The 12,422-nt window shown below is 35.6% G+C and overlaps 1 long non-coding RNA gene across 1 annotated transcript in view; it reads right to left on the bottom strand.

Moving 5' to 3' along the window:
• LOC127513925 (uncharacterized) overlaps positions 1 to 12,422 on the bottom strand; it is a 757,994-nt gene that overhangs the window by 96,031 nt on the left and 649,541 nt on the right. The window lies entirely within an intron of this gene.

Below are 12,422 nucleotides of genomic sequence, written 5' to 3'. Positions count from 1 at the left end.
CCTGCATCAATTCACGGCTCAGGTGACTGACTGAAATAAACAGGTAATATGTATATCAAATAAAATGCTGTTTTATTTCAAATAAGAGAGAGTAGACTGCATTAAAAGAAAAGCTTTTCAGAAAACAGGAGACGTTGAGTCTAAATATATCTCAAAATGTTGAGAATGTTGCTTTGCCCATCTCAGACCAGCAGGCAGTGGTCAGATAGAGATGGATGAGATCTACAGCCAGATGTCCTCCAATCTCCCACAGGACGCCAGATTACGAAAAGACTTTAATCCAGATTATCAACATCCAGGGGTTGGTGTCCAGTCCCTCTTAACAGCAAAAATAATCTACTGAAATCCACTACGATCTGTGCCAGGCCTTATAAACCTCCTGAGTTATAAAAAAATAAGAGTTTGCGTGTCATAGTAGAGATGGTTCACATCTTGATGAATTCAGATATTAAAAGCTCAAGAGCATGTTGAACAGTAGATACATTTTTGAAGAAAAAAAAAATGTTAAGACAGCAGGATGAGCCATTAATCATGAGGCAGGATTATACACAACACACTTTCATAAGGGCCAATCAGGCCCAAACAGATGGCATTGTTTTGTGCAAAGGGGATCATAGATGAATCAGGTCTGATTCTGAAACACTTTTGGGTCCATAATGCCTCTGAGGTAGAAGAGCTTTGTTTTTGCATTGTTAGATCTAATTAGAGTTTCACTTCTGTCTGATGTGAGGAGGTTGTGCAGAAAACAAAATGGCCACATATGGCACCGTTTGAGGCATGTTTGCTTCAAATTAGCTGTTTTTCAAACTCGTCTTTCCTACACATGAACACACTGATGCAAAAGTCCATGCATTAACAAACAGATGTTTAAACAAGGCTGAATCCAGGTTTCTTGTTTTCTTTTATTAGTAAGTTAGACATTAGCACTCACACTAATAGTAAATATACCGCATTGTGTAGCCAGTCTGGATCTACACTGTATAAAAAACGTAAAAAAATGGTAATTTTCTCACAGCAGGGGCACCAGAAAATATCTGTTTAAAAACAGAAAAATACTGTCAGTAAAAAACAGTAATTTCTTATCTAATAATTACTGTTTATTACTGTAATTCTCCTTATAATCCCATAAAATCTTTTACTTTTAATGTACATTAAATGTTAGAATACATGCTCATACACCTCTAAAACACAAATACTGTAAAAAATAAATAAATAAATAAATAAATAAATAAAAAACCCGGCAGCTGTGGTTGCCAGAAATTTACAGTAAAAAATATGGTAGCAACATTTGAGGTTTTACAGATTTAACTTAAATTTACAGTAAAAAAAAAAAAAAAAAAAAAAGTTAACTGATATAATGTTAATTTAACAACCCAATGAAGTACTAACATCTGCTTTGTACCTTTGTAATACACTGACAACCACCAATAACAAATAGTGATGAGAGTCACATGATGAATCAAATCTCATCACAAGCTGAGAAGGTCTAATATATAGAAGGAGCACAGTGTCATTCACACAATAAACACCATCACGGTAACACACATCACATTAAAAAATGCAATGAACATTAATTTAACAACATTAGACATAACATAAAACCTTACTGTACATAACTGATTAGAAAAAACTAAGAAGAAACAGTTATTTCAATGAAAATACATCAAATGTGAAGTTGGAAATTCTGGGAATGTCAATTTATGTTTTTCACTGTACAGTATTTTACTGTAAAATTACATTAAATGTAATCTATAACAGTTATTCACCATATATAGTACGGAAACTTTCTGTTAACAAATTAAGTTTTTTACTGTAGCATTTTTACAGTCTTTTAATGTTAAAATCATTTTTTACAGTGTATGTACAAATACCATTATTTAACCTTAAAGAAACCTCACTTTAACCAACACATTATCTTAAATGTTTTTGTAGCTAGTTATACATTCGTTTCCTTTTTTCTATTTTTACAGAAAGAAAAAAAAATCTGTAAAATATTAATCAACATTTTATCTAAAATTACACATTATTCTGTAAAAATACAGAAAATTTCCTTTTAAAAAACACAAATTTGATGTAATACCAAAACACAAGCAATTCTATGTAAATTTAATAGTGGAAATTTCAATTCAAATGTCTGTAAAACAACAATTTTAGTGTTTGGAGGTGCTTCAGGGTCCTAAACATTATCCAAAGAATCTACTGTAAAATCACCCTCAATGGAAACTGTATAATAATATATTGACAAATCAGATGAATCCCAGTTAACTCACACACCACAATGAATCTCTAATTTGCTGTTGTGAATGAGTGCTTTCATGCCAACAAACATTTTATTTATGACCTCAGCTTGCACATAGAGAATTCATGGCAGGAAGATTTCGGTAACACTTTAGTTGAACTAGTTGCTTATTAGCATGCATATCACTATGATATTGGCTGTTTATTAGTATAAACGAAGTCCCTTTAAGACAAGTCATTTCACTCGGCGGCCATCCTTGAAACGCCTCTCGGTCATGCAAGTGCAGCTCCTATCTCTCTGAATGGGGAAACATCAAATTCTCCAAAACTGTTTGCCAAGATTTCGATTAAATTTCATATTTGAAATCACCAATGAAATCTGACAACAACTGTCTCATAAATTTGTTTCTAAACGCTCGAATCATGACAAAAAACTGCATTTTTCAGGCTGGATCAAAATGATGCGAATGCACGTCTCTATATGAAGTGTGCGTCTGACTGTTTCTATAAGAACCGGAGCTTCTAACGGCCGCTGCAGTGACGCGATGACTTTACCAATCGGCGATTAGCTCTTATTTAGAAGGCGGGACTTATTCCGCCATTTTGCACGTTGCACATTCTCCCATTCAAAATAATACGAGTGGAACGTCTTTCTATATATATATAAAGTCTTTGGTATAAAGCACATTTTAATACTTTATTCTGCATGACCATATTCTACATCATACCCAATACCTAAACTTAACTACTTTACAAACTATTAATAAGCAGTAATTAGGAGTTTATTAAGGCAAAAATCATAGTTAATAGTGAGAACTGGTCACTAATCTAAAGTGTGATCAAAATTTCACTGTTTTCGATTGCTGATCCAGGATAAAGTTTCACTGTAAATGCTGATCTGGGATAAGTTACTTTTACACTTAAATTTAAATCAGGAAACTTTCATTAGAACGATCTTCCTCTTTAAAGGACATTTTACTGCTTCTTTCTATACAGTCTTTTGTTTTTCACTGGCACTTATGTGAGTTACACCCAACCCAAAAGTCAAATCTGGTTTGATTCAGACATTCTTTTGTCTTTTTTTGCAGGGTTTTACATGCTTTGTTATACTAAGACAGCAAGAGCTGTAATATATTTTTAAAATATTATTGCACAACCGATTAAGTATTGACATTACCACTGAATGTAATTACATATCTCACAGTCTACTGTTGTACAGAATAGCACAGTACTTCAGTTTAACTATCGGATCACCCCCACTGTTTTCAGGAGCCCATCAGTGATTCTGGCCTGTAGAGCGTTGTAAGAGCAGCGCTGCTCATGACATCTGATTGGGAAAGTGGGTCAAGCTTTCTACTAAAGAGCTTCTGGCCTCTTCCTCTGTAGCGGCTATCAAATTAAGCACGCTTTGTGCATGGCTGAGCAATGCTCAGAAAACCCCCCCCCCCGTTTCCACTGCGCATCTCTGCACGGCATTCAATGTAGAAACATGTATTTCCCTGTCTGCAGTGTGATTGAGGCTTTAGTTCACATAAAGAATGACATCTCTTATTTAAACCTACTGAGGCATGCGTTAATACAGGAAGGAGATATTAACAATGAAAAAAAACATTAAAAAGAGACCACTTTATTTATGTATTATATACAATATCATTAATTGTAACTTTTAACTGTATACTCTAAAAAATGCTGCACTGTAAAAAAAATTCTGTAAAAAACGGATAATGTACTGGCAGAAAATTACCAGCACAGTAATTTTATGGATATTTCTGTTAACCCTAAAACACAACGCAATGAAGTTCAAAATACAGGTAAAACACCTGAAAAAATAAATAATGAAAATTCTGTCAAATTAATACAGTTCATTGTGCCCTATTTTTACAGATTTGTTTTAGAGTGTGGGTTAAAAACAACCCAATTTGAATTATTTTGGCAACCCAGCGCTGGGTCAAAAAGGGACGAACCCAACGCCAGGTTGTTTTGACCCAGCATGTTGGGTTAAATGTTTGACCCAACATGCTGGGTTGTTTTTTTCACCTAAATTTTGGTGCAAAATTACTACATTGCTGGATTAAAATGAACCCAAAATGGGTTTAATTAAATGTGGAAATCTTGGACATTATAAAATCTCTTGTACACACACAGAATGACTATCAAAAGGTAAAAATGTATTAAAAATGAGAACAAGAGCAAACAAATGTAACAACGTGCATGTGAGAAGAGCAGAAAACAATGGCAAATCTATTATAACTGAAACATGCATGAAGGTGAATGATCTCTAGGGATTTATTGTTCCATAATATTATTATTTTTATTTTATTGTCATATAGTTTTATAATATTGTCCTGTCTACACTCTAAAAAACGCTGGGTTAAAAACAACCCAAGTTGGGTTGAAAATGGACAAACCCAGCGATTGGGTTCAGTGTGGGTAGTTTTATTTAACTCAACTATTGCTTAAAAAATACTGTATTGCTTGCTTAAAATGAACCCAAAATATGTTGGAAATTAACATTTATTAATATGTTTAATAAATAATATTTAAACAATAAACTTATTAATAAATGTTCACCTTTTGATTATTATTGTTGCCTCTAGTAATTATGTGTCTGATTTTTAATTTCCAACTTATTTTGGGTTCATTTTAAGCAAGACTAGTTGGGTTAAAACAACCCAATCACTGGGTTTGTCCATTTTCAACCCAACTTGGGTTGCTTTTAACCCAGCATTTTACTGTGGGAACAGGTATTATTTAGTATACTGAAGTTTATAGGAAGAAACCAGAAGTTACTGTGATTGAACACAAACTCACAATTACACCCAGACAACATTTAGAAAGGTGGTTTATTTTATATTTAATAAACCCACTAATTGGTTCAAATTTTAGGAACAGTCATAAGAAAACAAAATGATTTCTCAAACGTGATCCAACTAAGGAATACAAAACATAGCTAACATTTTCTTGAAATAATAATTACCTTGTCAGTGTCTCTGTAAAGCATTCACTCAGTTTAATAGCTTCGAAAATAATGGAAACGTCATAGAGTTCACAGATTCTGATCATGTCTATCCACTGATAAACAAATATTGCAGAAGAGGTTCTGGTATAAGACATGAACCATTCTCTGATCAAAGAAAAGCCACACATGTTTGTCATTTTCATACAAGGACATGGAAAAGTGACACAGTAACTACAGTTGCATATTCATGGATAGCCAAAAATGACTTTAAGATTTAAATCAGACTCTGAATCACCCTAGTAAAGCCAAGAGCATGAATTGATAAAGCTATTATATTATGATGATAATCTGGATAGTGGCTGTACGTTGCTTTTGTTCTGATATTTTCAGTTCGGATCAAAGTCAATTCCGGCACAATGCCGCCTCAACTATCTGTCACATACAAAGGCGCTGCATATATCCACAGACAAGTCTTGTGGTAATTATCCAGTAATTAAATTATCCTACATAAACGTAGTTAAATGTATGTATTGTTGTGCAGGCAGCAGTGAGGAAGAAATAAAGGACCAATTCTCTCACACTTTCCTCAAACATGTACTGCTCTTTTGTATTTGTTTAATTAGGTGTAGCGACTCGTTTAGGAATGTCCTCGAGAATCAAATCCAGCAACAATGTCCAGCAAGGTTTAAACAATAGTTGTAGCGATTCATGAATAAATGATATGTTTGACCTACAGTCGGCCTAGAAGCGGATACAGTGGAGATGTTTTAAACCAACATCTGGATCATTTTGTAATGCTATTTATAGTACGATCAATCAAAATTAAGTATAACGTCAACATTTATGCATTTGTTTTCAATCAAAAGGAATGCAAAAATACATTATGTATGCAAGTTACATGTTATCAATTTTCTTTCAAATTTTGATTGCAGAATTCAAAACAAAACACCCTAAACATAGAAGCTTGAAAAGCAGCTTTACCTTTGGTGCTACTGGAAGCAGATGGACACCACTTTCGACGTTTGCGAAAAGATTAATAAAAACCGGACGACAGGCAAAGGGAAAATTATTTTTCCCCTATCCTCTTGGTTAACTCAGATTGAAAGGTGGCATCCAATTGGCTAGAAGACGAAGTCATGTGAACACAATGTCACGACACGTGACTTTCTAGCGAACCAGAGTGATGGCGAAACGCAGTTGGACTGGAGTGATTTTGGGGTTCGGTTTTGATCTTCGGACAGTGTTGAAAAGCGGGTCAGGAGACCACGGGCGCAGGGGTCTCCCCTCGGATCTGTCCAATGAGACAGCAAAAACAATCGGATGGTGCTCATCTGTGTCATCCGTGCTCTTTACCCTGAGGGTGTCCCGGTTATGATGGTAGATATTTACTCCTACAATGAGTAACATAAGTAAATCTCCTAATCACCCCCTGCCCCACATCACCAAACAAAGCACCAGTGTTTCAAACCAAAGATGTAAAGTATGGCAACAATAACCACTTTCCTCAGTGATACTGATATTTACATCTTTACATTCAGCACACAGTCGTGAAATATGGTGTTTAATGTCATGTTGCAGCCCCAATGTACTCCACTTTCAACTCTATGCTCAAGCCATCCCAGAATTACAATGAGCTTTAGCCTTCTCCTCCATGGATTAAGTGACCCAGAGCAAATCCATGGCGATTTCAGGACAGTTGTGACGGGATTAAGCTCCAGTCATTATTACTGAAGTGCTCCGTTCAGACAGTCAGTGTATTCATGTATTTACATGGGACATTATGGGGGGTTTATATATATAAAACCACACAAATAATGTGCATTTTTGTCCTACTTTATCCTAATTGCTCCAAAACCAAGTCACTATAATTTGTCTGTTACTGAGCCTCCTTCTTAAAAACACTCACACATGGAAAATGTTGCCATGATAGAGTTTTGAAAAACTTTAAACGACCGTAAAAGGACCGTAACGAAGGGTGATACGCAGCCTGCCGCTATTGAATGCCCCTGGGAAGATGACACAAATAGAGCATTAAATTTGCTCCACATTGAAACAGGCAATGCAGTGAAAGCTCCAGATTGTTGTGAAGAGAAAGGCTGTCCAATCAAAGGAAATAAAGCTCATGTTCAGGCATCCTTGCTGTAAATTGTCACACAATCACTTTCCAACCCCCTTCTTCTTTGGAGATATTGGATGCTAAGCCTGTACCTCAACTCAATGACCCAACACTGGGTCAGTAAAGACAAAATAATTCTCTCTGCCAACATGAAATAGGTCATCTTCTAAGGTTTAGGACACTTTTATATATTTTTAATATTTTCTGAGCCCCTATTAATTATTATGTATTTTAATAAACAAAGTTTAACTGTGTGTGTTTGTGTGATTTGAAGTAGGGGGCATCAGGAATGTTTGCAACCGTTTTTGCCTTAATATTTGTAACTTTTAGGCTGGCTTTGACATGTTTATTTACAAATGATATGAAGAGAATGAAATTATTATAGGGGTGGTTGATTATGATTTCACTTTTTTAATTTTAGTTGGTGTGTAATGTTGCTGTTTGAGCATAAACAACATCTGCAAAGTTATGATGCTCAAAGTTCAATGCAAAGGGAGATATTTTCTTTTACAAAAATCACTTTTTAAATGGCTGGTAGGGACTACAACGAGCTTCTTCCCGGGTTAGTGACATCACTAACCCAAAAATTTACATAAACCCCGCCCCTGTGAACACACAACAAAGGGGGTGAGGCCATGTTGGGCTGCTTTAGAGAAGAGGAAGAGTTGTTGTAGTAGAGTGTTGTTGACATGTCGTCATTTTACGCCGGACTGCTTCACAAACGAGGGTCAATTCAATGCTGGATTTGCACAAAAGATTAACATGACGGCACATGCTAGTCGATGAGTCGAATCAACTTCACAGCAACTACATAAATTTATCCACTAACCATTCAGAAACATCCAGTTTCATTCTGAAAGTTGTAACTTCTTCCTGAGTCTCTCCATCAGTGTCGACTCCGGTTTGAACAATGTAAGGCTGAACACCGTTCGTCATTTTGGCTGCGTGAGATTCTCCAGCTTTGTTCTTTTTGAGCAACCGAAGCGTGCGCTGTTAAAGCTCCGCCCTCTTCTGGAAAGGGGGCCGGGAGCAGCAGCTCATTTGCATTTAAAGGGACACACACAAAAACGCCGTGTTTTTGCTCACACCCAAATAGGGGCAAATTTGACAAGCTATAATAAATGATCTGTGGGGGATTTTGAGCTGAAACTTCACAGACACATTCTGGGGACACCAGAGACTTATATTACATCTTGTGAAAAGGGGCATAATAGGTGCCCTTTAAAATGGCTTATACGGGTCTGTTGAATGCTTGATTCTGATTGGTTGACAAACGTTCTAAGGTGTGCAATTATTTTCAGGGAAACGCACGGCTAAAGTAGTTCCAGGCAGGTCTTGACCGCATTACAGTCCCATATCACTTCGCCAAATGATTTCGGTTATTTCAAAGGTCCTTACAGCCTACAACAGCAAAAGAAACAAAACCTACAACAACACTGACCAAGCGAATAATTATAGTTAACAATAGGATAACAATAGGATTTTGCCACAAAAATACATGTTAATAGAAAGCACATACTCTCTCTCTCCCACTCATACACACACACATACAGTATGGACACACACTCGCACAGAAACATGTTGTGACCGCTGCTCTGACGATTTAATTAGTAAAATAGTTTAACAACTTAAAAGCTACATGAAATTTCTCACTATTGAGGTAATAACGCCGCTGTTCTTGAAGCAGATAAACTTACAGTTTTGCTATTAGTAGAGACGCTGCTGCCGAACACTGTTGAGAGGCGTGCGATTAGATGCGTAAGCAGTTAGTCCCACACGCAAGAGCGTTTTAAGGACAAAAACCTGACAAATGTCTTGAAATACATTATCTGAACAATGTTTTGAGGTGTGGTAATTGTAGTATAAGCGGAATAATTGACAACGGGCTGTTGAATTATTAGAAAAATATTGCACTCAGCTTCGCATCGTGGCCACATCACCACCTCAGGTGTGCATTATTTTCTAATAATTCAACAGCCCGTCGTCAATTATTCCTTACATAATATGACACATTTAGGGTATTATTTCATGGAACAATATACGGTTTGCTGTACTTTCCAGGACCAGTTTGGAGGTATTGAACATAATGAGCACATGACATGTCACCACAGTACCTCTTTATCACAATAGCCAGTCTGCATCGCCCCCAGCAAGGAGAACAGCCTCTGTTCAGTCATCGACAGGCTCTGGTACACACATCATTTCAGTCGTCTAATGGGCCCAGAGAGGCATGAAGGACAGAGAAGCATCCTATAGGCAAACTCAATACACAGTACAGGCCACTCTCCAGTGTGGTGTAACAGATAGTCTATTGACTATATTCACTAATTAGCAAAACAGATTTATTTCACTTATGAACCTTATGAACATAGTGATATATAGGCATTACAATTCATAATAACCATTGTAATGTTTGTTATAATGATGTGATATTGTCAGTTGTTGTTTTTTATGTTATTACTATTTGTTCATTTTAAAATAGATTGATCTTGTCATGAAAATAGCCATAGATGCTGGTATGGCAATAAAAACAAACATAATAACCATTGTTGTGAAAGAAAAGTGAGCTTGATACCCGTGAAAGTAATTCTCATGTTCTCAGTGAAATATCAGGGTTTAGACATGAGTCGTCACTTAAATTCACAGGGATGGTCGGGGACGCATGTTTTATGGATGGGCCCGTCTCACATGGGACAAAAGATTAGGCTTTATTAGGGCCTGAATGTTCCTGGTTGCAAAGTATTCTCAGTATGCTCAGTATTCTCCATTATTATGCTATATGAGCAATAAAAGCCTGATGTATCAGATATGTGTCAAGTAAATGCTGGTGTTGAGGAGATGCATGACGCAGAGAAATCACAGGCAATACTTTTAATAAACGAGGAGTAATTACACAAGGAAACAGACACTAACACCACTTAGCAAGAGACAAGAACTGACTGAACAGAACAGGGAGTAATATAGGGGTAAAAAGGGAACTTAATGATTGACAGGTGAACATAATCAACTATACTCAAAAAAATGCTGGGTTAAAAACAACCCAAGTTAGGTTTAAAATGGACAAAAGCAGAAATTGGGTTGTTTTAACTCAGCGATTGGGTTGTTTTAACCAAGCGAATGGGTTTTTTTAACCCAGAGATTGGGTTGTTTTAACCCAGAAATTGGGTTGTTTTAACCCAGAAATTGGGTTATTTTAACCCAGAGAATGGGTTATTTTAACCCAGAGAATGGGTTGTTTTAACCCAGTGATTAAGTGCTTTTAACCCACTGACTGGGTTATTTTAACCCCACGATTGGGTTGTTTTAACCCAGCGGTTGGGTTAAATGTTTGCCCAACATGCTGGGTAGTTTTATTCAACTCAACTATTGTTTAAAAATTACTGTATTTCTTGCTTAAAATGAACCCAAAGTATGTTGGAAATGAACATTTATTAATAGGTTTAATAAATGAACATTTATTAATTAGTTTAATAAATAATAATTAAACAATAAACATTTAATAAATCGCTTATTAATAAATGTTCACCTTTTGATTATTATTGTTTCCTCTAATAATTATGTGTCTGATTTTTAATTTCCAACCTATTTTGGGTTCATTTTAAGCCAGACATATAGTCATTTTTAAACAATAGTTGAGTTAAATAAAACTACCCAGCACCCAACCGCTGTGTTAAAATAACCCAATCACTTTTAACCCAGCATTTTTAGAGTGTAAAGAAACGCTAAACATTAAACTGAAAGGGTAAAAATGAAACCAAGACATATGAACAAAAGCACATTATGCAATTTTTTTTTTTTTTTTAAGATTTTTAAAAATATTTTCTCTAAAGGTTCGTTAATCTGTTCCATTTGAATAAAGTAGATTTTCCTGCCTATATATATCAAGCTTATCAGGTTTTACAGGGTTAAATTATAATAAATTAAATTATAATTGTAGTAAATTAAATTATTAAATTATATTTTTTGTTAATTTATAATATATTAAATTAACAAAAAAGTATTTTTTAATTAATAAATAAAAAAAAAACAAATAATAATAAATTACCTAATAAAAAATGTTGAATCATTTTTACAGTTTTGTACATTTCAACACAAAGAGTATGTGCAGAAGGGGCTCAGAGTTAATGCACCGCTGCACTAACACTGGAGAATCATGTGTCCATCTCCACAGCCAGAGGCTTCAGTTCCTTTATTCTCAGAGCAACAAAAGCCAACAGCTTGAGTACGTCTCTCACATAAAGCTTTTGCACTCCTGACCTGGACCATAATGCATCTGCACAGTACAAAAAACACGACATGCTGTTGATGTCAACGAGATGCATCATTTCCATGAAGTGATTCATATTCTTGTCAGCCTCTGGTTTTAGAAAATAGTTCATTCGACTTTAGAACTTTTGAGTAAGGCGACAAATAGATCAATATAATTTCTCTTGGTGCTGATGCAAACACAGTACAAAGCAGGGGTGTCATTTGAGGGTGAGTAAATCTTGGGCTAATTTTCATTTGAAAGTGAACTAATCCTTTTGCAACACAACATGAACACAATAAGTACATTTAACATTTCTTTTTATGTAAGTGCATAGTAGTTTAAGACACCTAATATAAAGTGTGACCGTATTGGTGGTATGTATTTTGTCAGTGACTTACTATAGTAATAGCCAGGTTATTTTTCATTACTATATCTAAATGAACCTTTTGAGGCAGCACAGCTTGGATATGTGCGCTTGAACTTCAGTAGTAAGTGATGTGACTGCTAATGCTGGATTTGTTACGTTATGTGAATATGAATGGAAGCTTTAGTTGAGTTTTTAAGGCAGCAGGTGAACTTTCATTTCTAAGTTTAGACAGCTGAAAATGTTTTGTCAACAGACATCATATATATGTTCATAAGTTTCTATATGTTCTCACTACAGTACTGTACTGTTAGATCTATCTATCCATTCTCCACTTTATCCTCTAAGCTGAGATCACAACAAACTACAAATGTCTCATACTCACCGCTTGGTCCATATTTTCCAAGTCGTGTCTTGACGGCCTCTTTTTGTGTTTATCTTATCGCGCCACCTACTGGTGATGTTTGTAGCAGCAGGTGGAGATTGTGGATTTCAG

This window comes from Ctenopharyngodon idella, chromosome 6 (assembly GCF_019924925.1).
Source record: "Ctenopharyngodon idella isolate HZGC_01 chromosome 6, HZGC01, whole genome shotgun sequence".
NCBI classification, from domain to species: domain Eukaryota; kingdom Metazoa; phylum Chordata; class Actinopteri; order Cypriniformes; family Xenocyprididae; genus Ctenopharyngodon; species Ctenopharyngodon idella.
The sequence above is the reverse complement of the archived record's forward strand: the minus strand, read 5'-3'. Positions and strand labels throughout refer to the sequence as shown.